The sequence below is a fragment of the Bos javanicus genome, chromosome 15 (assembly GCF_032452875.1).
Source record: "Bos javanicus breed banteng chromosome 15, ARS-OSU_banteng_1.0, whole genome shotgun sequence".
Taxonomy (NCBI): Eukaryota; Metazoa; Chordata; class Mammalia; order Artiodactyla; family Bovidae; genus Bos; species Bos javanicus.
Window position 1 is genome coordinate 71,937,896 of NC_083882.1, and position 25,971 is coordinate 71,963,866.

The window sequence follows — 25,971 nt, forward strand, 5'->3', positions numbered from 1 at the left end:
TTTTTTCCTGCATTCTAAATATCTATTGTAAGAAATCAGATGTTCGAAGACCTGTTACACCTGAGTTTTCTTAGTCAAATTGCTAAGAAATTTGACTACTCTTTAAAAGCATGTCTTCCTCTTCTCCATTCCCACACACATTTTTCTCCAAAGAAGTCATTTGAATATAAAACATCCCCTTCCTCCAGAACTTCAGGTCTTTTTTGTTTAAGAAATAATGGTTGCGCACCAATTATATGCTAAGCAAAAATCTAAGTCCTGAATACAAATGATAAAATAAGCTCTTTTCCTTACAGAATGTGCAGTCTGGTGAGAGGAAAATTCACAGGGGAAAAAAAAAAAGATAATTTGAGTACAGTGCAGTAGTTTAGCATTTTACACAGAGTATTACAGAAGTATAGCAGAAGAACATTAAGCCCAACCTGGTGTGGGAGTGGGTGGGTATACAACGATGTTAGAAGTAACAGCCAAGATAAAAGTTAATTTATCAAGATCTTTAAAATAGGGTATGGATAGGGAATGAGGAACAGGAGTTGGGGGTGACAGGTTGGGGACAGGATTCAAGGCGGGTCTTTAAATGTATCAGTCTTAGGAATTGTTGACACACTGCTGATACAGTAAGACTGGTGGATGATGATGAGAGGGTAACAGGCAGGAAGGCCAGGGGTCTCCAAATAGAGGAAATAGCCTGCAAGTGTCAGACATTTTTATCTCTCTTAAGCGGCAGGAGGAAACAAACTAGCAATATTTTTTCCTTCTCTATACAAATTTAAAGGGAGGTTTCTCTTAAAATATTGTGTTGCCATAATGACACCCGGTTTCGCCTGAAGTTAGCTATTCTCGAGTCTAGAGATAACCAATGCCTTTTTCTTATGGAAATGTTTGTCTTAAGCTATGCTAATGTACTATGCCTTTACCCCAAAACTCTGTCTCCAAGTCGGTTCCGCCTCTTGGCCCAGAACCTACTTGACAAACCAGTATGGATATTGTTCCCCTAATCTATGTAAATGAAACTATTTGTATGGTGGTCTGCCCTTCTTCAAGATTCAAGTTAATCATTTTATGGCCCAGGATAAACCATTTATCCCAAAATGCATCTTATGGGTGAGGGGCCTGGTGCCATTCTGAATTTTAAGACATTCCTTTCTTTTATTAACAGACTGCTAGTGACTATATAACATCCAGCTAAACACTAGCAGGGGGGTACTCTTTCTGCCCCCTTCTGATGCCTATGTCAGAAGCTTTCTCTATCTCCTTTATACTTTAATAAAACTTTATTACACAAAAGCTCTGAGCGATCAAGCCTCGTCTCTGGCCCCGGATTGAATTCTTCTCCTCCGGGGGCCAAGAATCCCGGTGTATTCGCGTGATTCAACAACAACCTTTCATCTTGGGGGCTCGTCCGGGATCCTTCAGGACAAGGTAAGGATGCTTGGAGCTTTAGTTCTTTGTTCTCTTAGCGAACACGTTTTCTGCTATGCTTTACTAACTCTACCGTGTGCTTGTGTGAATGAATGGCATGCCCTGCGTGAAACAAGTAAGGAGCCCTGCTCTGCGGTTCCACGGTGATCTCATACGGCTCATGGCAGAAACCTGTCGGGGCGTTATACCGACCTGCCAATGCCAAGAGGCACCCAATGTCTTCTTCGGGAACCGACCAGAAATGGGCAAAGCGTGTGGACCGAACTGTCCTTTCTCGGTCAAACTTTTCGGTCTCTTTGACCATTTCATAACTCCTTGGGAATTAGAAGTACTAACCTAATCTATCGGATCATAGACTTTCAAGGGACTTGTGATCTATACTGTTACTGTGTACTGTGGCTTAGGTCCCAAACTTGGATTGGTAATCAAGAAAGTGTCTAGCCTCGCTAGGAATCGAAAGTTCGGAAGCTAGATGGAGCTCTAGCTCCCAGAACATCTCTGAGGTTAAAGGTTACTCAGATTGGGACTGCGATGGGTTTTTTTTCTTTGGTAATGCCGGCTCTTAGTGGATCAGAGGAGGCTGTTATACTGGTGTGGTGATGCTTGGAAAGAACATCTCAGTTTAATGTTCGCGTCGGTCTTATTGTGGTCAGGAAATACTCAGGGTCGTGCACAGGCACTCAGGTGACGAATGTTTCCTACAGCGGTCTTAGCTTGGGAGGCATTCCGGGAGGTTACTCTGATTCACCCCGGGTGACATCAGAGGCAAGCAAGGTTAAGGGTGAAGAGCTGGACGTCAAGTAGGGATGCTATCAAGTCTACCCCTGGTACATCCCCACCCCATCTCGGTGGTAGAACCGGGAGGGACGAGTACGGCGCCTGCGTCGGTAAGGGACAGACTAAGTCCGACCAGGAAAGAAAAGCTTTTGGTGTAACGTCTGTCTACACCCCCATCTAGAGCAGGGAGGGACGCCTCCGGTAGAAAAAATGGCGCTGGTCGCTTTTTTTCTCTCTTACAGATGGGAGCTAACAATTCCAGCCTCACTCCTTTGAACTGTATCCTGAAAAACTGGGATAGATTTGATCCCCAGGGCTTAAAGAAGACACACCTGGTCTTCCTATGTGATACTGCATGGCCACGGTATCCATTGGAGGACGGCGAACGGTGGCCAGTTGGAGGGTCTCTTAAGTATAATACTGTTCTACAATTAGACCGGTTCTGTAAGGAACAAGGGAAATGGGTAGAAGTAGCATATGTGTTGCCCTTTTTCTCTCTGCGAAATATGCCAGACTTATGTCCTAAGGGTATAGATTTGGGTGTGAAACCTTCAGCTCCTCCCTATCCTCTTCCTTTGCCCCCGTACCTGGGACTCCAAACTGGGATTCAAATTGCCCACATGGAGGTCCAAACAACTCCTGTCTCAGTACGACCTCAGACTACTCTGGTTTCAGTAGAAACTCAGACCATCGAAGTAAGCGATGAGATGGAGGACAGGAGACAAAGAGAAGAGGAAAAACAGGTTTCTCCAATCTATCCCTGGGATCATATGCGCAGAGCAGCCAGAGAGACTGAGGAACAGCCACACAAGCTGTTGCCTCTTTATGAAACACCCACCGGGAGAAATAATCAGTCCATGAGAGTTAATAAGCCTTTTTCTTATCAAGAAATACAAAGAATCAAGGAGGATCTGGGAGACTATTTAGAGGACCCAGAAAAATATATCAGAGCTTTTAAAGGTGTTACTTTGCTTTATGATCTCACTTGGAAGGATGTGATGTATATCTTGGGACAAACGCTGACTCCTGAGTCAAAGACTCGAGTTTTGGGAAAAGCGGTTGCTTATGGAGATGAGTGGCTTGGTAATGAATCAGTAGGGAAGAGGGAGAACGAGATAGCGGCCCTCCCCACTGGGAATCAGGCGGTCCCAACTATAGAACCAGACTGGGACTACAACACAGCTAAAGGAAGATGGGATCAGAGTCATTTTGTTAGATGTATTCTTGAAGGACTTAGGCAGGCGCGTTCTAAGCCTTTAAACTATGGCAAATTGGCAGATATAGAACAGGAAGAGAAAGAAGCTCCTGGTAAATTCCTAGATAGACTGAGAGAAGGCCTTCGCAGATTCACTGAGATTGATCCCGAAAGTGAAGAGGGAAAAGTGATCTTAAAGGATAGATTTCTCACTCAGTCGGCTCCAGATATCCGCCGTAAGCTATTAAAACAGGCGTATGGACCAAATCAGTCTTTAGATACTCTGTTACAACTGGCTCAGACAGTCTATTATGGTAGGGAATATGAGGAAAAGAAAGAAAGGCAAAAAAAGACAAAGGAAAAGGCGGAAGCCTTCGCCATGGCTATGAAAAACGTTCTTAAACAGCCTGAGAAAAATGCCCAGAGGGGCCCAGGTGAAAAGGGATGGGCTTGCTACTGCTGTGGGAAGGAGGGGCACCTCAAGCGGGATTGCCCTCAGGCATCTAAGCCGCCCCCGGCTCCATGTCCGGTCTGCAAAGGACCACACTGGAAGAGAGACTGTCCCCAGAGGCGTAGGTCTCCGGGGTCGGACTCTCAAGACAATCAGGACTGAAGGTGCCCGGGGGTCCCCACACAAGCTCCCGTCCTAATTACACCTGAGGAACCCCGGGTATTAATAGTTGTGGGGGGCCAATCCGTCGATTTCCTTTTAGATACTGGGGCAACTTATTCTGTGCTTACTGAAGCCCCTGGCCCACTTTCTTCCCGATCCGCTTCCGTAATGGGACTGTCTGGACGAGCCAAAAGGTATTATTTCAGTTATTCTTTATCTTGCAACTGGGATTCTGTGCTGTTTTCACACGAGTTTCTGATTGTGCCAGAATCTCCCTCACCCCTTTTGGGAAGGGATATACTGAGCAAGGTCCATGCCTCTGTTTTCATGAATATGGAGCCCTCCCTTTCTCTCCCTTTAGTTGAACAAAATGTAAATCCTAGAGTATGGGCTGATGGAAAATCTGTGGGTCGAGCACAAAATGCTATTCCTGTAGTTGTTAAGCTCAAAGACCCACACGTATTTCCACATAAGAAGCAGTATCCACTGAAACCTGAAGTTAAAGAAGGGTTAAAACCCATCATCGAAAATTTAAAGGAACAGGGACTATTAATTCCCTGTAACAGTCCTTGCAACACTCCTATTTTGGGTATAAAGAAATCGAATGGTAAATGGAGACTAGTTCAAGATTTACGAATAATAAATGAGGCTGTAGTTCCTTTACACCCCGTGGTGCCTAATCCTTATACTCTATTGTCTGAAATTCCTGAACGGGCCAAATATTTCTCAGTAATTGATTTAAAGGATGCCTTCTATTCAGTGCCTTTGGCGGAAGAAAGTCAATTCCTATTTGCCTTTGAAGACCCTACGCAGCCAGCTTCTCAGTTAACCTGGACAGTTTTGCCCCAGGGATTTCGTGACAGTCCTCACTTATTCGGACAAAGTTTGTCACGGGATTTACAAAACTTTAATAGCTCTGAAGCAGTGGTGTTACAATATGTAGATGATATTTTGCTCTGTGCTGAGACAGAAGAAGCTTGTTCGCGAGCCTCAGAAGATTTCTTAAACTTTCTGGCAGGCTGTGGTTACAAGGCATCAAGAGAAAAGGCTCAGCTTTGTCAACAATCGGTTAGATATCTGGGCCTAATCATATCAGAAGGGACTAGGGCCATAGGCCCTGAGAGAATTAAACCTATACTAAATCACCCCCTACCTATGACTTTAAGACAATTGAGAGGATTTTTGGGAATCACAGGTTACTGTCGCATTTGGATTCCGGGTTATGGAGAACTTGCCCGGCCTTTATATAAACTTATAGCTGAAACTCAGCAGGCCCAAACTGACAAACTGGTTTGGTCTCCAGAAACTCAAAAGGCTTTTAAGGTTCTTCAGACTGCTCTCCTGCAAGCTCCAGCTCTGAGCTTGCCCACAGGGTCAGAATTTAATTTGTTTGTCACTGAAAGAAAAGGTGTGGCATTGGGAGTTTTGACACAACCCCGAGGGCCTCACCAACAACCTATTGCTTATCTAAGCAGAGAATTAGATGTAGTTGCACGTGGGTGGCCCCACTGCCTAAGAGTAATTGGGGCAGCGGCTTTATTAGCACCTGAAGCTTTAAAAATAATTAATGGACGAAACCTTACTGTACTGACTTCTCATGATGTGAGTGGAATCTTAAATTCTAAGGTTAATATTTGGATGACAGACAGTAGGCTTCTTAAGTATCAGTCATTGTTGTTAGAAGGACCAGTAACTAAGCTTAAAGTTTGTGGAAATTTAAATCCTGCCACTTTCCTTCCTGAGAAGGAAAATGAAACACCTGATCACGATTGTTCTCAATTCCTAACTTTAAACTATGCAGCTCGGGAGGATCTAAAGGATACCCCATTAGACAATCCTGACATGGAAATATTTACAGATGGCAGTTCTTTTGTTCAGGATGGAAAGCGTAAAGCAGGTTACGCCGTGGTGACTGCTGAACAGGTTTTAGAAGCAAAATCTCTCCCCCAGGAAACTAGTGCTCAGTTAGCGGAGCTTGTGGCCCTGACCCGAGCTCTAGAGTTAAGCAAAGGGCAGCGGGTAAATATCTATACAGATTCTAAGTATGCTTATTTGACTTTACATGCTCATGCTGCAATATGGAAAGAGAGACACTTTAAAACAGCAACAGGAGAACCTATTAAGCATTTCAGAGAGATCGAGAGACTTTTAACTGCTATATATTGTCCTAAAGAAGTAGCTGTTATGCACTGCAAAGGGCACAGCAAGGATGGGAGTAAAATAGCCGAAGGTAATCATCTGGCTGACTGTCAAGCCAGAAAAGCGGCACTTTACGAAACCCCTTCACTACAGACGCCTTTGATCTGGACAGGTCCTGTGGAACAGGAAAGACCACAATATACTGAAGAAGAATTAGAAAGATATGAGAAACGAGGAGCAAAGATTACTGATAAAGGATGGTTACAGTCCGAGGATGGACGATTAATAATTCCTGAAAATGCTCAGTGGAAAATTCTTAAGGGTTTACATCAGAGTTTTCATTTGGGTGCTGAGAGTACTTACCAAATGGTTTCTCGTTTGTTTGAAGGTAAAAATGTAATGAAAACTTTAAAGAATATTATCAAAAGGTGTGAGATTTGTCAAAAAAATAACCCAAAGACTGAAAAGTTAGCAAAATCTGGATTACAACGAAGTGGGAAGTATCCTGGAGAGGATTGGGAAATTGATTTTACTCATATGCCAAAAGCTAATGGATATTCTTGCTTACAAGTTTGGGTAGATACCTTTACTGGATGGATTGAGGCTTTTCCCTGTCGTAGTGAACAGGCTAAGGAGGTTATAAAGATTTTAATTCATGAAATTATCCCCAGGTTTGGGCTGCCACGGAGCCTTCAGAGTGACAATGGCTCCGCCTTTAAAGCTGCTGTAACTCAGGGGGTATCTAAAGCTCTAGGAATAGAATATCACTTACACTGTTCCTGGAGACCACAATCCTCCGGAAAAGTTGAAAAAGCTAATGACATTATCAAAAGGCATCTGCGCAAATTAACTCAAGGGACGCAGGACAAATGGATTAAAGTCCTACCCATAGCTTTAATGAGGGCTCGAACTACTCCCAAAAAAGAGGGACTGTCCCCCTTTGAATGTATTTATGGAAGGCCTTTCTTACGCACAGACATTGTTATAGACCCTGAAGCCTTGGAATTAACTAATTATGTAACTCAGCTCTCAGCTTTTCAACAGACATTAACAGAACTCCGGGAGAAGACTCCTGACTCAGCCTCCGAGTCAAGCAGGCCTCTATTTGAGCCAGGAACCGAGGTCCTCATAAAAACAGTGGGATCTGGGGGGCCATCCCTCGAGCCTCTCTGGGAAGGTCCTTACCAGGTTATTCTTTCCTCTCCCACAGCTGTCAAAGTGCCAGGAATTGATTCGTGGGTACATCATACTCGAGTTAAGAGGTGGCACCCTGACCAAAATTAAGTGACTTCATTTTATGTCTTTACTTTCTATGCTCTGACTTTGTACCTTTTAGATGGGCCTGATAACCTATGTGAGCTTACTTCTGCTGACTCCAAATATCCTGAGTCTGCCGTTGGATCCTCAAGACAATGTCTTCCTGTCCTGGGCTCACTCCTATGCTGCATTCCACAATCGGTCTAACTGCTGGGTCTGCGGAGCGCTCCCTCTTCGTCAGTGGAAGGCTTCCCGTGGTGGACATCCCCACTTCAAGGAAAAGACTTTCTCCAAGTCTGTGAATACCTTCGACAACAATCACATGCGATGCCTCTTCGTCATCTGATGACATCTACCAACCCTAAAATGGACTGGTGCAACACTTTGTACTCTAACTATGGACATAATGTGACTTTTAATTTTGATTATACATTGTCTCGGTTCAATGACTATTTTGCTACATATAAGGTAAATAGGTCTAGATCTAATGGCTTTTTACCTGACGTTTATCAAATATGGGATGAGGTTACATGGCTAACTCCTGAAAAAGGACGTTTAATATCTACTGCCTCTATATGCTGGGAACAAACAGAGCCGTCCCCAAAAGTTAGCCAACAACTTAATTACAATGATTGGAAACAAATGGGATATTTGTCTCGGGAAACATGCAATGTAATCATTCCTGTGTTTTCCAATCCCAGTTCAGGTTCTCCCTTTGTCTGGCCAGGCACGAATTGGGACTGGATATCTCAGTCGCGCTGGCTTGCTCCAAACGGAACTTATTGGATATGTGGCTCTTACCTATGGGCATGGCTTCCCCCTGGTTGGATAGGGAGATGCACCCTGGGTCTAGCCTTTACTCATGGCTTTATATTTTCAGAGCTTCCAGAAAAGCCTGCTAATTTACCCCACCTTAGAACTCGGTGGGCAAGGTCTGTATTTTATTGGTATGATTATTTGGCTGCAGCGTTTGTTCCCTCTTTGGGAACTACAGATGTTATGTTACGAGTGGATGCTTTGACTAATTTTACTCAACAGGCATTACAAGATTCTCAAAAGGCTATTTCAGCTCTTAATGCTGAACAAGCACAAATTAGAAAGGTGGTTTTACAAAACAGATTGGCTCTAGACATTCTGACAGCTGCACAAGGAGGAACTTGTGCCATTATTCATACCCAATGCTGTACATATATACCTGATATGAGCACGAATGTTACTCATTTTACTAACCACATGAACAAGATGATTAGGGCCATGGACACTCCTGAAGCCTCAATTGCTTCACTTTGGAAAACGTTAACTAATTCCCCATGGTGGACAACTATCTTAATTACGATAATTCTGGTTGTTTTGTTCTTGCTGTTTGCTCCCTGCATCTGTAATTGTATAACTGGATTTGTTTCTAGCCGCATGAAAGCTTTTAAGTTACAAATGGTTGCTCAAACTCCTGCTACTACTGTAGCTACCTCCAGCTACTATTTGGGGCCCCTGGATCAGATATCCTCAATATGAGGATTAGGAGAATATGTTGCCTCACCAATTTAGGGACAACGCCCCTTGTCAGCTCGGAAGTAGTTATGGAATGAGAACGACGCCCCTTTTCCCTAGGCAACATAATTCTCCTAAAAGAAAAGGGGGAATGAGAGGGTAACAGGCAGGAAGGCCAGGGGTCTCCAAATAGAGGAAATAGCCTGCAAGTGTCAGACATTTTTATCTCTCTTAAGCGGCAGGAGGAAACAAACTAGCAATATTTTTTCCTTCTCTATACAAATTTAAAGGGAGGTTTCTCTTAAAATATTGTGTTGCCATAATGACACCCGGTTTCGCCTGAAGTTAGCTATTCTCGAGTCTAGAGATAACCAATGCCTTTTTCTTATGGAAATGTTTGTCTTAAGCTATGCTAATGTACTATGCCTTTACCCCAAAACTCTGTCTCCAAGTCGGTTCCGCCTCTTGGCCCAGAACCTACTTGACAAACCAGTATGGATATTGTTCCCCTAATCTATGTAAATGAAACTATTTGTATGGTGGTCTGCCCTTCTTCAAGATTCAAGTTAATCATTTTATGGCCCAGGATAAACCATTTATCCCAAAATGCATCTTATGGGTGAGGGGCCTGGTGCCATTCTGAATTTTAAGACATTCCTTTCTTTTATTAACAGACTGCTAGTGACTATATAACATCCAGCTAAACACTAGCAGGGGGGTACTCTTTCTGCCCCCCTTCTGATGCCTATGTCAGAAGCTTTCTCTATCTCCTTTATACTTTAATAAAACTTTATTACACAAAAGCTCTGAGCGATCAAGCCTCGTCTCTGGCCCCGGATTGAATTCTTCTCCTCCGGGGGCCAAGAATCCCGGTGTATTCGCGTGATTCAACAACAACCTTTCAATGAGGTTGAAGAGAAAGACTACATCTGAGTCATGGAGTGCTGAGATGCTGGTATGAGGAAGTGAAAGTGGAAGTCATTCAGTGGTGTCCGACTCTTTGCTACCCCCTTGGAATTCTCCAGGCCAGAATACTGGAGTGGATAGCCTTTCCCTCCTCCAGGGGATCTTCCCAACCCAGGGATCGAACCCAGGTCTCCCACACTGCAGGTGGATTCTTTACCAGCTGAGCCACAAGGGAAGCCCTTAGATGCATTTCTAGAAATGATGAATCCTCAGAGAAAAGTTCAAAGCAGGAAAGTGACATAATTCCATTTGCATTTTTGACAGTCTATGCCTCAAATATTATAAAGAATGGATTTATAAACAGAAAAGCGAGGTGCAAAGAGTACTAATTAGGAGGCTCTTGCAATATATTAGGTGAGAGTGGATGTGATTTCATCTCTCAGTAGAGATGCAAACATATAGAAAACACATTGTTGAATTATTCAGCAAATAGATTTTTTTTCCCCAAAGTCAGTCAGTTTTCAATACAAGTCTTTAATAAGGAAAATCATTTCTATAGATTTACTACACACATTTAAAAAAAAAGAAACATTTCTTTGAATGAGCATATAAAAAGTTCATCTGGAGACTTCTCTGGTTGTCCAGTGGTTAAGAATCTACTTGCCAAGGTAGGGGACTCAGGTTCATCCCTGATCTGAGAAGCTCCCACGTGCCTCAGAGCAACTAAGTCCATGCGCTTCAACTACAGAGCCTGTGCTCTATAGTCCATGAACCGCAACTCCTGAAGCCCTTGGGCCCTTGAGCCAGTGCTCCACAACAAGAGAAACCACTGCAATGAGAAGCCCGTGCAACTAGAGAGCAGCCCTGCTTGCTACAGCGAGAGAAAGCCTGAGTGCAGAGGTGAAGACCCAGCGCAGCCGAAAATAAATTTTTATTTTTTTAAAAAAAGAATAACTTCTACTTAAAAAAAAAAAAAAACTTCATTGGGTATAATTTTTAGTAAGACTGTAGATAACTCTACATGTGGAAACTCCACATTATTTAAATTATAACAGATAAGAACAAATTTTCTTTAGGCATTTTGCCTGCTCCTATCCCTCTATTAGCTTCTATTAAATAGAGAAGAGAATGTCAGTTTTACTGCTCATTTACTAAAATATTTGTGCTTGTTCCTGACCCTGATGGAACTTGCCTTGCTAAGAAAGATGAGTATTTCCCTGCTGGCTAAAAAATAAATAAATAAAATTAAAAATAAAATCTATTTCCACTATATATAGTTTCTCAAAAGGTTCTCAGCGTCTTTGATACATCAAATTTATCTTACCTGCCACCATCATCTTATTTCAAGCCCTGAAATCTGGGCAGGGATCATGTCATATTAACAATCACTCTTGGGAATGGTTGCTGATAAAACGTCCAAAACAATTTATTACATTTGATTTAGCCGCTATGCTATTTTGGAAACTCCTTCTTAGACCTACAGGAAGATAAATGTGTGCACAAAATAAAACTTTCCAAAACCTTCAAGTACCAGGATTCTGATTTTCCTTATATTGTGAAGCCAGATTCCAATGTCTAAAGATATAGAGAAACCAGGTTATTGATTCTGTTGAAAAATAGAGTGAGTAAAAGGCAGGTTTTGTATGTTGGGCTCAAAATCCAGGCTTCTGATATGTGGAAATCTACCTTACATCTCATCTGTGTGATACTAATCTTGAGGTTAATTGAGAAGACAACCAAACCAAAAGGAAAAAAAAAAACACATACTACCCTCTGCCTTCCAAATCATCAGATTGTCAAATGAGGATAATTCTTGTCATTATACAGTACTGAAACTGAATCCTCTTCAAAGAGATTTTTCTTAACTGATGAAGCATAAACAGCTAAACACTTAAGAGAAAAAATACACCAAGAATATACCAGAACTTTGCTGAGCTCCTGTACACTCAAGCCCTTTCAAAGACCTTCCTGGTCTTTGTAGATGTAGTTAACAAGACAGATGTAGTTAGCTCCTGCCACACTGATTTCCAAGAAAACAGAAACTGACAAGAGTTTGCACACGTGATTAGGACAGGTTGGAGGTGCTATATTTGGTTTGCGCAAAAGGAAAGGTAGCAAGTAATGAAGAGAAGAATAAGGTATTGAGCTCTTGCTATAAAGATTGTGTTATTTAGTCCCCACCACAAACATCTGAGACAACTGTTATTTGAGTGTAATTTTACCCAGTGAACTATGAAAAAACTAAAAGTTAGTGAGATTCATAACATATTCCATGGCATATACTGTTAATATGTGCATTTTTGATCAGGCATATTAATTCAACAGGCTATTTCAGAAACAGGATTGTTTAGTGTATCCTGTTTGACAAGGCTAATTTTTACAACTAGGTCTTTTAACATTAGCCGAACTATATACTATTAAACTTTTAAGTTCATAAGAAAATCACTATGAAGTTAGAAAAACATTATTCTTACTCATTTCTGAGTGTAACCCCATCTCTGGCTCCCATTCCAATAGGCACATCCTTTGCTAGGGTAAATTTAGGCTGGTATAGGGTTGGAGAATATGAGGAGTGAAAAGTAAGTGATGTTTATTGGCAAGAGGGCACCTAAGAAGAAGTCCTAGACTTGCACATTTACAAATCAAATATATTTATATCTAATATATTCCAGAGAGAATCACAAATCACCCTAAGTAAATTTTTCACTCTCTAAAAAACTAACTGTAACTTAATGGCATGTATCTCAAATTAGTTTAATCATTAAACAGATTGAGCTACTTATTAATACAGCTTATTCTGTTTTTTAAATTTTAAAAAATCTAGAGGAAAAATACCTTTTACAGAGTTATGATTATGCTAACTCATTATCCATTTAACAAATATTTTGAAAGCTTATTAAGTTCTTTTCACCAACCAAATTGTGTGGGCGATAGATATAAGACATTTGGAGTGATTGAAGTCTATTTGGACCATAATATAATCTCTTGGGCTGTGATCCACATTGAGCAGTGAATCCCCAATTAAATATTTCACCAATTTTTCAGCAATTTTAGTAGCACAGATATCTTTATTAAAATTTCTTTGGATTCATAATTTTTAAAAATATATAATTTTATTGTATGTACACATACCTATGTATTTCTTAAAATATATTTATATATACATCAAAATGTGCATTTTAATGAAATATTAAATAAATTATTAAGAAATCTTTAATTTAGAAAATTGATATCCTTCATAATTTTGATGAACATTAAGGATATAGAAAGGGTCAGTGTTTTCTGTGCTTCACATCATTAGTTATAAAACATATTTTGCATTTTTATAGGGTTGTATCTACATAGCTATATTAAAATAATATTATCAGAATATTTCTTGTCAAGTTGCATTCTATGACTTGAATCCAGGGATCTACATGCCCATAATCTTTTCACTGGGTGAGATTCCAAAATGTAGAAATATAAAAATATTGAGTCTAGGGAGCAACAGAGGATGAGATGGCTGGATGGCATCACCAGTGCAATGGATATGAACTTGGGCAAACTCCGGGCGATGGTGAGTGACAGGGAGGCCTGGCATGCTGCAGTCCATGGGATCTCAAAGAGTCAGACATGCCTTAGCAACTGAACAGCAAAAACTTCTTTTACAAAACTCAGGACACACACTTATAAGATCATTGAAAAATCTACAAGCAGTAGCAGGCGTTTATTAGGATTGTGGATTAGGAGCTGAGTTCAAACAAATAAAAGGTCAGTACTTCATTAAATGTGTAAACATATTTCTACTTGATGTTCCTTTATTATACTATTGTCCAATATTCAGTAAAACACTGTCTTTGAGTGTTGCATAATACTAAACTAACTATATATCTATTAGTTTAAAAGTAATTTTAAAATGAACACATGTATGTATTAATACTTACATCAATATTTTGCTCACTATGTCAGTTAGAAGCCATATTCAATAACATGGCATTAACCTCTTTTTGCCTGTGAAAGTGAAAGTTGCTCAGTCATGTCCAACTCTTTGTGACCCCATGGACTATACAGTCCATGGAATTCTCCAGGCCAGAATACTGGAGTGGGTAGCTGTTCTCTTCTCCAGGGGATCTTCCCAACCAGGGATCAAACCCATGTCTCCTGCACTGCAGGCGCATTCTTTACCTGCTAAGCCACAAGGGAAGCCTCCTGATTTTATTTTTATTTTTGCCTGTAGTTCAATCTTAAACTCCAGCATTTTACATCTGAAGTAGTTAAGGCAAAATGTTAATAGCATCATCTGGATCCCTTGTTTATATACATGATCTTGCTGACTTCCTTGAGCCTCTAGACTTTGGAGTTGAAATGTTCTGAACCATCTGTATGGCTCTTCTTAATTAACAGGATTCCTAAGCAGCTTATATACCTAAGTTTGGGGCTGCTATTTTTAATCTCATGTTCTCTTCTATTTTGTTACTCTTTACTTGAGCAATCTCCAGGATCTCTAGATGTACCAGAATAATCACACTATGAGATATTAGGAGCCCATGTTGTATAATCTTATATCAGATGTAAGGGATCTACTGATTTTATGCATATTTTTCAGGAGAAGAAAAAAAATATTTATTTAATTGTTGTCACTCAGTTGCTAAGTTGTGTCTGACTCTGTGTCCCCATGAACTGCAGCACGCCAGGTTTCCCTGTCCTATGCCATCTCCTGGAGTTTGCTCAAACTCATGTCCATAGAATCGGTGATGCCATTCAAATTTCTATTTATTTATTTAATAGGGATGGAAAAAATCTAATCCACATCTAATTGAATCAAACCCGCATCTCCCGTATCTCTTGCATTGCAGGGAGATTCTTTATCCTGAGTCATTGGGGAAGTCCAATAGGCCATTAAAAGATATGGAAGGAGAGAGGAATAAGTTAAATGACATCAAGAAGAAATAACTATATAAACTTAGAAGATGGAAGGCAACAGATATAATAGGAGAAAAGTAAAAAAAAAAAACTGTTCTTAAAAATGAAGACTCAGATAAATAAAGATAGAACATAACTAAGTGAAATGTGTGGACATTTATTGAGTTCTAGTTCAAACAAACCACAAACACTGTAGAGAGACTTAGAGGGAACTGAATATGGGCAGGATATTAGACTATTCTGAGAAATTATTGTTAATTTTTATTTTAGGATAATATTACTATAAATACATAGGAACATTTTAGAGAGATTCAATGGAAATATTTAGGAATAAAAAAGCTTGATATATGTAGTTTATTACAAAATAGTCCAGGAAAGCAATTAGTGAAGAAAATATGACGAAATATCAAAAAGTGCTAGTAGGTGATGGAGTCAAGTATTTATATCTACTATTATTCTATATATTGGAAACTACCGTAATTAAATAGAAGAAAATAAGAAAAATCCTAATGCCAGTTACTAACAGGAAAGCAGCAATGGTGATATACATAAGTTCCTATTCCCAGTGGTGGTTCTGTTCAGGAATGGAGGAAATATATATTTGCTAGAAGCATCACCTTCAGACTGACTTATTGTGACTAGAAGTAGAATGCTGTACTGGAGAATACACAGAAGTGCAGTTCAAGGCTAAGATACAAGGCTCAGGAATACAAAGCGTCCGGAGAATCACTTATGCTGAATCAGTATGACCAATATTCAGTTTCATCCATCCATTCATTCATCCAACAAACATCTGAGAGACATGCTTTGTGTATATCTCTCATGATATAAATATGAGAATGACACAGTTAACTCCCTCACCAGATCAGGACGGCAGGAAGACAGTCAAACTGATACACCACAATTCTACACAAGTGTGAATTGAATAACTATGATGCAGAGGAGAGGGAGTAATTAGTTTTGCCTCTACGTCTGTGGTATCTTACGCATTTATTATTGCAGAGGGAAGAAACAACCTAGGCAGAGAGAATAATAAATAAAAATATCTCCAGATGACCTACGTGATTTCAAGACTACTCAGAAACTGAGTATGAACTTTGGCTAGACCACTTAACATATGATATTGAATAGGAAAGTTTGGATCAGACTATAAATTCTTTTGTATGTCAGATTGAGGAATTCATCTATAATTTGACATTTTATTTTAATACAATATTACAAACATTAATGAGAATCTACTTTGTAGCACAGACAAGTCTACTCAGTGCTCTGTGGTGACCTAAATGGGAAGGGAATTCAAGAAATAGGGGATATATGTGTATGTGTGACTGATTCACTTTGCTGAACAGCAGAGACTAACACAACATTGTGAGGCAACTAGCTCCAATAAAAATTAATTTAAAAAATTCCAGATTATGTCAGCTGACAGGAATCTCACACTAAGAAGATTAGCATTAATTTTATTTGTATGAAGTGTTCTCCTCCTGAAGAAATTCATTCTGTAGAGAAAGCAAATAAAAATTTTAAACTCTAAAAATGGACTGAGTTCCCCGGAGAATTGTAATATAAACACTCATTGCACTTTTCTTTCAGTTCCTCCTCTTTGCCTGGCCACAGGGGAGTGAATTTGCAAAGAAAATGTCACTTTGCCATCCTTGCTTCTCTTCACAAATTGAGGCTTTCTCGTAGAAGAAAGAAATAACAGGTCTGCGGTGCCTTGCAGCCCTACAGACTGCCCACATGTCTACACAAAGGGCTGAGAGGTAATCCAAAGAGGTGACACACAGCCTCAGTTTTGCAAAAATAGATTCTAACTAATGACCGGACTATAAACGTTGGCTCCCAGGAGATAATTATCTTATCTCCAACAGGAATAATGATCATATAATTTGAAAATGGTTTGAAACTGGGTATATTTTAATAACTCACAATAATAGTAAAATAAATTATATCCATAAAAGAGCATATCCCCTACACCCTAATGTATATTTGTAAATAATTATTAGCGATGCAAAGAATGCAAATTGTACATTTTAAATTTTCTAAATATGTGTATATAATATAAACATACATATACATAGAAAAAATACACATAAATTAATACAAATAGTTTTGTTTAAGTAATGAGATTGAGTGATTTAAATACTCTTCTTATACTGTTTTCATATTTTATGTTTTTCTAATAGATAAATATAGATAGCTATTTAGAGGGATGTGCATGCTAAGCCACTTCAGTCATGTCTGACTTTCTCCAACTCTATGGACTGTAGCTGACCAGGTTCCTCTGGCCACGAGATCCTCCAGGCATGAATACTAGAGTGTGCTGCCATGCCCTCTTCCAGGGAATCTTCCCAACCCAAGGATCGAACCTGCTTCTCTTTACATCTCCTGCATTGTCAGGCAGGTTCTTTACCACTAGCACCCTCTGGGAAGCCCAGAGAGATAGACAGACAGACAGACAAAATCACTGGTCTTAATGGATAACAGAGATAAAAGAATAGAAGCAATTAATTTTCAACGAAAAAATATTATGGAAGGGGGGATTCCTAGTTAGTAATAGTATATGGGTTAAATCTAATACTCCAGTTTTCTGAATTCTGAACTGTTCTCTCAATAGCCTATTTGCCCGGGGCAGGGCCACAGTCCAGAATATGCCCATACAAGATCTGTAGCCACCCAGGAAATGAAGTTTTTGCTTTACCTCCATGATTTATAGGCCATGAAGGTTTCAGGAAAACGATAAGCAAAATGATGTTACTCTTCAATTAACCACCCATTAAATTCCCCTCCTCTTCTTCCCTTCATTCTTCCAACAAATATTCATTAATGATTACTGTCTGCCAAGCACTAGGCTAAGGTCCACAATCAAACTGATAATAAAAGATACAAAGCCACCCACACACACATGGTACAGAATCATTCAAGAGGACAGATTGAAATGAATCCCAGGAATAAGTGTCAGAAAGCAGAATTTCAACTCAGAGTGCAAGAGTTAGGTGATTTTCTTCCAAATACACAGTATTGAGATTGGCAGTTGTCAGAGCCATCTGGAAAACTCTTGACATGTCTGACCACTGAGGTGTCATATGCCTCAGTGTGGCCGGCTGGGAACCCACCATCTATTAAACTCCAGGTCTGTTATCTGTGCTGCCACTCAGGGGCTTTACCATAATAGCACCTGTTCAGCTTTTTCCCATTTGAGAGCACCCTTATCAATAGCCAAGGCAAAACTGGATGTGCCAAGAGGCAAGTGGCCTCTTGAACTGTGGTGTAATCCCCCTTCTATTGAATGTTAGGTGCGTTAATATGGAGGTTCCGCTGCTTATTCCTGTTTAATTACACATAAAAAGAAGAAAGGCATCTAGAAGGGAGAAACAATTGCCTAAGGTGAGTCTCCCTTGGATCTGCAGAAATATATTTAATTATGAGTGAGGCAATTTATATTCAAATGAGAGCTGGGCTTCAATACAAAAAGCAGTAAGCAAAGAGGTGGGGTAGGGACAAAAGTCCAGGAAGACTTTAATCTAAAAGAGGCAGATGCCACATTCTACTAAGAACCGGGGAAATGAAGAAAGAGGAACGCCTGGACCCAGAGTGCCCCAAGGAATGAGAAGTTTTACAATGTAAATTGTTTTCTTTCCATTTCACATTCCTTTCTTTGGCCTCTGAAGACTAAAAGGCTAGTGGTACTGAAAATAGTTCCATTCCACAAAGTGCTGCATTGATTTTGTGATTTCTAAGGGCCTCTCTTTTAGAAAACCTATCCTAAAAGCAGCATTCATTTTTTACAGGTGAAGAGCAGAATGACAGAGCTGTTCATTTCTTAAGACTACCTACCTTGTGGAGCCAACTCTGGTAAAAGTGCATGTCGGATAAGAAGTGCAAGTTTCAGGGTAATGAAGGGTTTATCCCTTTAATACCTCAGACCAAAAAGAACAGACATTTTAGATACAAATATTTCAAACATGGGTTAAACATTTCCTTGGATTTCAAATTACGCCAAATACAATTTAACCTTTTCAATGATTTTTATGAAGATAAATGAGTTCATTGAGTCATAAACACAACTAGCCTAAAGAGCTATTCCCAGTAACCAAGACACTAATTTCTAGCTTAAAAATTAAATTATAAATCTTTATTTTCCTAAGTTAAAAAAAAAAATCAGTGATATGCCTAAAAGTCAATATTTCTGTACATCAAGACTGTTAAAAATAGAGACAAAATAAGAAAGAAGGTTAAGAGGAAGTTTATTTTTTCCTCATATTACTTTTATGATTTTTCCAGCGCATCCCTCTCTGCACATTTCCTTCTGTATACCCCAACGTCTTGTACACACATACACACACATTAACTCATACACTCAAACTTTATCCCCCATCGCAGTGGGACCTTGTTCCTAGGACTTTCTACAACGGTGAAGAGAAGAAAGAATTATTATCTGACTGGGCTCACCTCTTTTGGATTAGTAACTCCCAAGTAACTTGTCACTTGCACTGTAGTTAAATATAGCCTGCATATGGTTCAAAACATCTGTGATTTTACATTCCTGCATAAATTATTTTGTACAGTGGAGTTACTGCAGAAAGTACCCTCCCATCTCCATGGTTACCAATCCTTCCTGTAGAGTTCTGAATTCCCATGTACTGTTAGTACAATCACAGACATGTAGAAATAAAATTCAGAGACACACATTTCTTAAGCCAACATGATAATGGCCGGTGGTACTGGTGGTTAGCAGAAAGTCAGCAGTTGAAGAGGATTGATTGCCTTCGATTTCCTCAGAAATTAACATTGAACATGTTTAGTCTCTAAGTCATGTCCTACTCTTTTGCATGAACTGTAGCCCGCCAGGTTCTTCTGTCTATGGGATTTCCCAGGCGAGGATACTGAAGTAGGTTGTCATTTCCTTCTCCAGGTGACCTTCCTGACCCAGGGATCCAACCCAAGTCTCCTGCATTGGCAGACAGATTCTCACCACTGTGCCGCCTGGGAAGCCCAACACTGGGCATAAGATAAGCATTTTGCATAAATCATATAGAATAAAGTTAAATAAAATAGCTACATTATTCAAGAGTGGTTAAAGATCCTTTCATTGGACTTAAGTCCACTTGAAGTCATTGTTCACAGCTTTTGATGTTCAAGCCTATCTCAAAAATCTTTAAGGTACATAGTCACTTTCTTCTGGAATTGTTTCCTCATGTTCCTGCCTCAGAGTCCCTGACCTGGGTACATACAAGCAGAGATAAAAAAATAAGTTTAATAAATGAAGAATTCAAAAGGCAAAATAAATGTGGAACAGGAATTTAAATACTCACCGAAATAGTTAAATAATATCTATGTCCTCCTAATTGTTCTCAATATGAAATTTAGTTTTCTCTTTAGTCTTCCTGCCTAAAACCAGCTGGGTTTCCTTCCTTCCAACAGAGAAATGCAAGATAAAACCCAGTGATCCCACAACGCTAAGGTTCATCCAGAGATATACACACATACACACACACACACACACAACTATTGCTCTTGAATGATACTTACACAAAAGGTAAGAAAAGACTGTTGTGCTTTGAGAACTTTTAATGACAGATGTTAACTGAAGGGCAGGGTTGACAAGGGGTAATTCAGGGTTGAGGAAGCACAGTGTTGAGGTAAACAACTGAAAAATTAAACCTGTATTTATATTGGATGCTTGTGAACAGAGAAAGCCTTTTTAACAGTGTCACATTTCCTAAAACATACTAGATTCTTTGTATCATAAGTTTACATCTTTTAGTAATTAAAAGAGAGGAAAATTGCACAGTTCGGCTACCTGAGAAGGATGAATCAATTTCATTGGAGTGCAAATTTGTTTGTTTTGTTTATTGATTACTTACAAGGAAAACTCACCCTCATCTATGTCTCATTTGATATTCTCTCTCATACTGGCAGAAAAAAATGACATGTATTAATAGAAACTTTTCTTCAGTCGGAGATATAGCTGCACATAAAACAGATTCAGTGGCTTGAGAGAGTGAAGGATGCTGAAACTTACAGGAAAGCTGGGAAAATTCTTCCACATCTTTAATCCTTTACTTGGATAAGTATCTTAAATATACATGGGGACATTAACACCTATAAGAACTTGGTAAGTTATACAAGATAACTATTAAAATGCATCCATAAACTGGCAGAAAGGTAAACAGGACAAAGGCTAAATGTAAGAACCAATACATAAAAAATAAAACACTTATATTGGGTTACATTTGGAGGAAATGTGCCAACTCCATTTAATTTAAGCCTCAGATTCACAGCCTCAAGAGGAGTGTCTTGGGCCATTTTGGCTGCTGTAATAAAATACTACAGACTGGGAAGCTTATAGAAAACAAATTTATTTCTCATAGGGAGGCTGGAAAGTCTGAAATCAAGACACCAACACAACTGCATTCCGGTGAAGGCTCTCTTGCTGATTTATAGCCCACGATTTGTCACCATGTCCTCACATGGTAGAGGGGATTGTGAGCTTGCTTGAGTCTCTATCATAAAGGCTCTAATCCCATTCATGAGGGCTGCACACTCATGACCTAGTCACGTTCCAAAGGACCCACTTCCTATTACCTCACCACATATATATGCATGCTAAATCACTTCAGTCATGTCTTGACTCTGTGCAACCCTATGGAAGAGAAGTCCCATCAGGCTTCTCTGTACCTGGGATTCTCCAGGTAAGAATACTGGAATGGGTTCCCACTTCCTCCTCCAGGGAATCTTCCTGACCCAGGGATCAAACCTGTGTGTCTTATGTCTCCTGCATTGACAGACAGGCTGTTTACCCCGATGCATGCTTAAAAGAGGCTTCCCAGGGGGTGCAGTGGTAAAGAATCTTCTAAAATAATCTCTCTCTATACACACACACACACACACACACACAAACAGTACTGCTGAATTTACATACTAAATGAAAGAAGTAGCAAAAACAAAAAGTGTAAAGGTATATTCCATAATAAGTACAGAATAGAAAAGTTGTTAAATATGAAAGATCTAATATGGGGTAAATATGATATTAAATAGGCAATCACTGGGAATTTTTAAATAACTAAAATTTTTAATAAAAAGCAATCATCCACAGAACATCTAAAAATTTTCAATGAGAAAAGATAAACACATTATAGAAAAACTGCAAATTATTAAGGACAGAGAGTACCTTAAAAAATAATAATGATATGAACAGCTAACTTCTTAAAAACTATCAAAACCAAAGAAACATGCAGTGATACTTTCAATAATAGGCTGAAAGGAAACCGAAGAGAAGCTAGCACTGCAAACCCCACAAAGATATATTTTAAAAATAAGAGTGACAAAAAGTTTTTAGACAATAAGGCAGAAGTCCCTTACATACGACTGAGTTCCATTCCAAGCATGTGTTCATAGGTTCAATTTGTTCACAAGTCCATCAAAGTTAGCCAAGGTACCCAACTAACACAATCAGCTATATAATATTGTACCGTAATAGGGCGACAATACTTTTCATACTAATAATAGATCTAAAAAATACAAGCACAAAAAATAAAGGAAACATTTCTAATCATACAGTGCAGTACCTTGAAAAGTGCAGTAGTACAGTACAACAGCTGGCATACAGGGGCTGCTGCTGCTGCTGCTGCTAAGTCACTTCAGTCGTGTCCGACTCTGTGTGACCCCATAGACGGCAGCCCGCCATGCTCCCCCATCCCTGGGATTCTCCAGGCAAGAACACTGGAGTGGGTTGCCATTTCCCTCTCCAATGCATGAAATGAAAAGTGAAAGTGAAGTCGCTTAAGTTGTGTCTGACTCTTAGCAATCCCATGGACTGCAGCCCACCAGGCTCCTCTGTCCATGGGATTTTCCAGGCAAGAGTACTGGAGTGGGATGCCATCTCCTTCTCCGGGCATTTAGGGGCAGGCATCAAGTGAACAAGCAAGAAGAGTTACTGACTGGATGTGGAAGAGGAGGTGGGAGATGGCAGAGCTGCAGAATCATCAGCAACAGTAGATGGAGGGCAAGCTGCGATTTCACTCAGGCCTGACACTGACGTCGTGCACACTCACGTCTTTGAAAGTTCACAACTTGAAGGTCCTATATAGGGGACTTACTGTATGTGTCACGCCACAAAGGGATTAATCATCATTAAAAAAATTTCTAAAGAATGGACAGAGATTTTTATCTGTATTTTTCAGATACTACAACTATAATAGCTATATTTGGGGAGATGTAATAAGCATTCAATAATATTTTTGAATCAATCAATTCATCAACCATGAACTTCAGGTGGAAAGGAAGTGAGGTTATATGAAAAATCTGAGATTTCAATGAAGAAATAAAAAAGCAAATGACTTTGTTTATATGTAAGTAAAACTAATAAACTGTAACCATATAAAACAAACATGTGAATTGTGGACTCATAAAAAATGATAAAATTAAAATACATGGCTATAGCTATCATAATGGGTTTGTCTGAGTTAAAATACTATAAGGTCTTTTAATGTTTAGGTGGATAGTAAAGATATTACAATGCTTCACAGTTGATATGCACACAATTTAAAATTCATAAGGTGATCATTTAAAAAATGAATAACACAATCAAACCCCACAGATATGAAAACATGGAATGATAACAACAGAAAATCAACGCGGAACAAAATAAAACAGCTGAAAAATACAAAGGAGGGAAAGAAACAGAAAATTACATTCACAAAACACGACAAATGGAGGGTACGGAATCTGATGGCAGAAATAAATCCAGATGTTTAAGAAATTGCAACAAATGTAAATTGACTCAGTATCCAGATAAAAGGCAGCTAGACTAGGAAGGAAAAACCCAATTCTGCTGTTTACAAGAAACACACTTAAAATATAAGAAAACAGACATGTTAAAGGGAAAAGATGAAAAGAAGATGCCAGGTAAATATTGAAAAAAAAATTGTGATATGATTGGAGGTAAGTAGAAAGTAGGTCAGGTTTTGCACTTTTTGACCTTGCTCTAGGATTTAGGCTTTATTTACTCATTATAGCCTTTAGTCCTTTGTGTTGGCAACATTTACATGCATTATTGGAACTGGAAGACCTATAAAGGTTTATCTCTAAAGTTAAGTTTTGTTTGGCCGTAAGACAAACATGTATTTTGTGACATAACCATGAAGACACTGTGATACATGCTTTCAAACATTTAAAATAGTACTAAAGTATACTAACTTGTCTATGAGTGTTTCATTAGGAGGTAGTAAATATTTTTCAGAATAATACCCACTTAAGCATATTAGAAATTTGGCCATTCCTTTCTCCGGGGATCTCCCCAACCCAGGAATTGAACTCAGGTCTCCCGCATGCAGGCAGTTTCTTTACTATCTCAACCGCCAGGGAAGCCCACTAAGGTTGGCTAGTCTCTTTGATTTCAATGTACTTTTATCTGCTTCATTCATTCATGTATTGTTGTTTAGTCGCTAAGTAGTGTCCAACTCTTTTGTGACCCCGTGGACTATAGCCCACCAGACTCCTCTGTCCACAGAATTTTCCAGGCAAGAGCTGGAGTGGGTTGCCATTTCCTTCTCCAAGGATCTTCCTGACCCAGGGATTGAACCGGCATCTTCTGCATTTGCTGCTGGATTCTTGACCACTAAGCCAACAAGGATATCAAAACTTTTCTCATCTAACTTACTTAATACCTTGCACAATAGTAAAATACATACACATAAGCTTAATAATAGAACAAATTATAAAATAGACAACTGACAAGAAAAATATAGTGACAATTGACAAGAAAAAAAAGTAAATCTTGTTAGAATTCTTATAGCTGAAACATAACAAGTTTATTATTTCTCATCCCGAGTGGGAAGACATTTTACCAAGAAAATCTGGTGTATGCTAATCTTCCATGGTATCTTCATTTAATAATGATGTGATAAATGTGTATATTCTACACACATACTAAGTGTTCAGGTGACACTTGATGTCTCTTGAATGATTTCATTGTTGGTTGACTGAAAAACCTGTAGCCATATTATATGAAATTCTAGTTTGTATCTATTAGTATTATAATTAAACTGACTAATATGTATTTTAATATCAAAAACAAACTTCTATAGTTGTTATAACCAATCAAAACAGATTTTAAGGTAAAAAGCATCAGCAGAACCAAGAAAAAGTTGATATATAAATATTCAAGAAGATATAAAATTAAAAACTTATAGAATCTAATCACATACATATACATACACAAGTATATATATACACATACACATATTCATATACATACAATAATATATATGAATTATACACAAAAACTCTCAGAGAACTAAAAGGGGAAATAATCAAATTTGCTGTCAGTTTGGACATTCTCTTATCCCTCTCATTAACTGAAAGATAAAACTGGTTTAAAAAAATGCAATCAAATTTAAAGAACATGATAAACACACCTGCTACAATGGATTCTATAAATTCTGCGTCTAGTAACTGTAGAGTACACATTCTTTTCAAAAACATATATATGTATACCATATCTGCCAACCTACTGAGCCACAAAATAAGTCTCAATACATTTTGAAAGCTTGGTATAATACAGACTACAAAGATTTCTCTGCACAGTACAATTACACTAATAAATAGAAATAACTAACTAGAAAAATGTTTGGAATTTCAGAAATACTTGGATAAACCATTCTCTGGTCAAGGAAAGGATAAAAAGAGAATAATAATGAGAACGTTTAGGGCCTAATGATTAATAAAACATACATCGAAATCTGTGGGATGCCATAAACACTATTAAGAAGGACATTTATAGTCTAGCATGCATCAGGAAAGAAAACTTTTTTCATTCTAAAAATTAAGAAGTTATTAAGTAAACAATAGAATAATAGGAAAGAAAGTTGAAGGATACTTAGAAGGAAAACTGATCAAATAAAAAGTAAACATCTGATCAGGAAGATAATGTCTCTGCTGGCCAATGAATCTGTCAGATTCATTGTACTTAGACCAGCCTTTAGAAACCACCAGAAAAAATAGTTTCATATGGTTTTCCAACCCTTTTAAGTTATAATGATGAGACATGTCCCTATTCACACATTCTAGGTCACCTGACTGGAAATTCTGTGTTCCAATGTGCTATGTTCTGTCTTAGCTTGGAAGCCTACACAATTTTCTTTAGAAAAGAAATGTGCATAACATTACATGGAACTTGTAAGAAACTGATATTATTGCACCCCCACCTTAATCTTTTTTTAACTCTAAAAAAAATAAAACACATTCAGCAAAAAATTCCTCCTCTCTC

General features: G+C 38.8%; 1 protein-coding gene and 1 long non-coding RNA gene across 3 annotated transcripts in view; one reads left to right on the forward strand and one right to left on the reverse strand.

Moving 5' to 3' along the window:
* The window catches only part of LRRC4C (leucine rich repeat containing 4C), a 1,431,417-nt gene that overhangs the window by 1,310,052 nt on the left and 95,394 nt on the right, over positions 1–25,971 (reverse strand). The gene's annotated exons all lie outside the window — the stretch shown is intronic.
* LOC133261403 (uncharacterized) lies at positions 17,925–19,791 on the forward strand. The gene is made up of 3 exons (XR_009741054.1): positions 17,925–18,086; positions 18,491–18,554; positions 19,615–19,791. It is a non-coding gene; the product is annotated as an uncharacterized LOC133261403 (long non-coding RNA).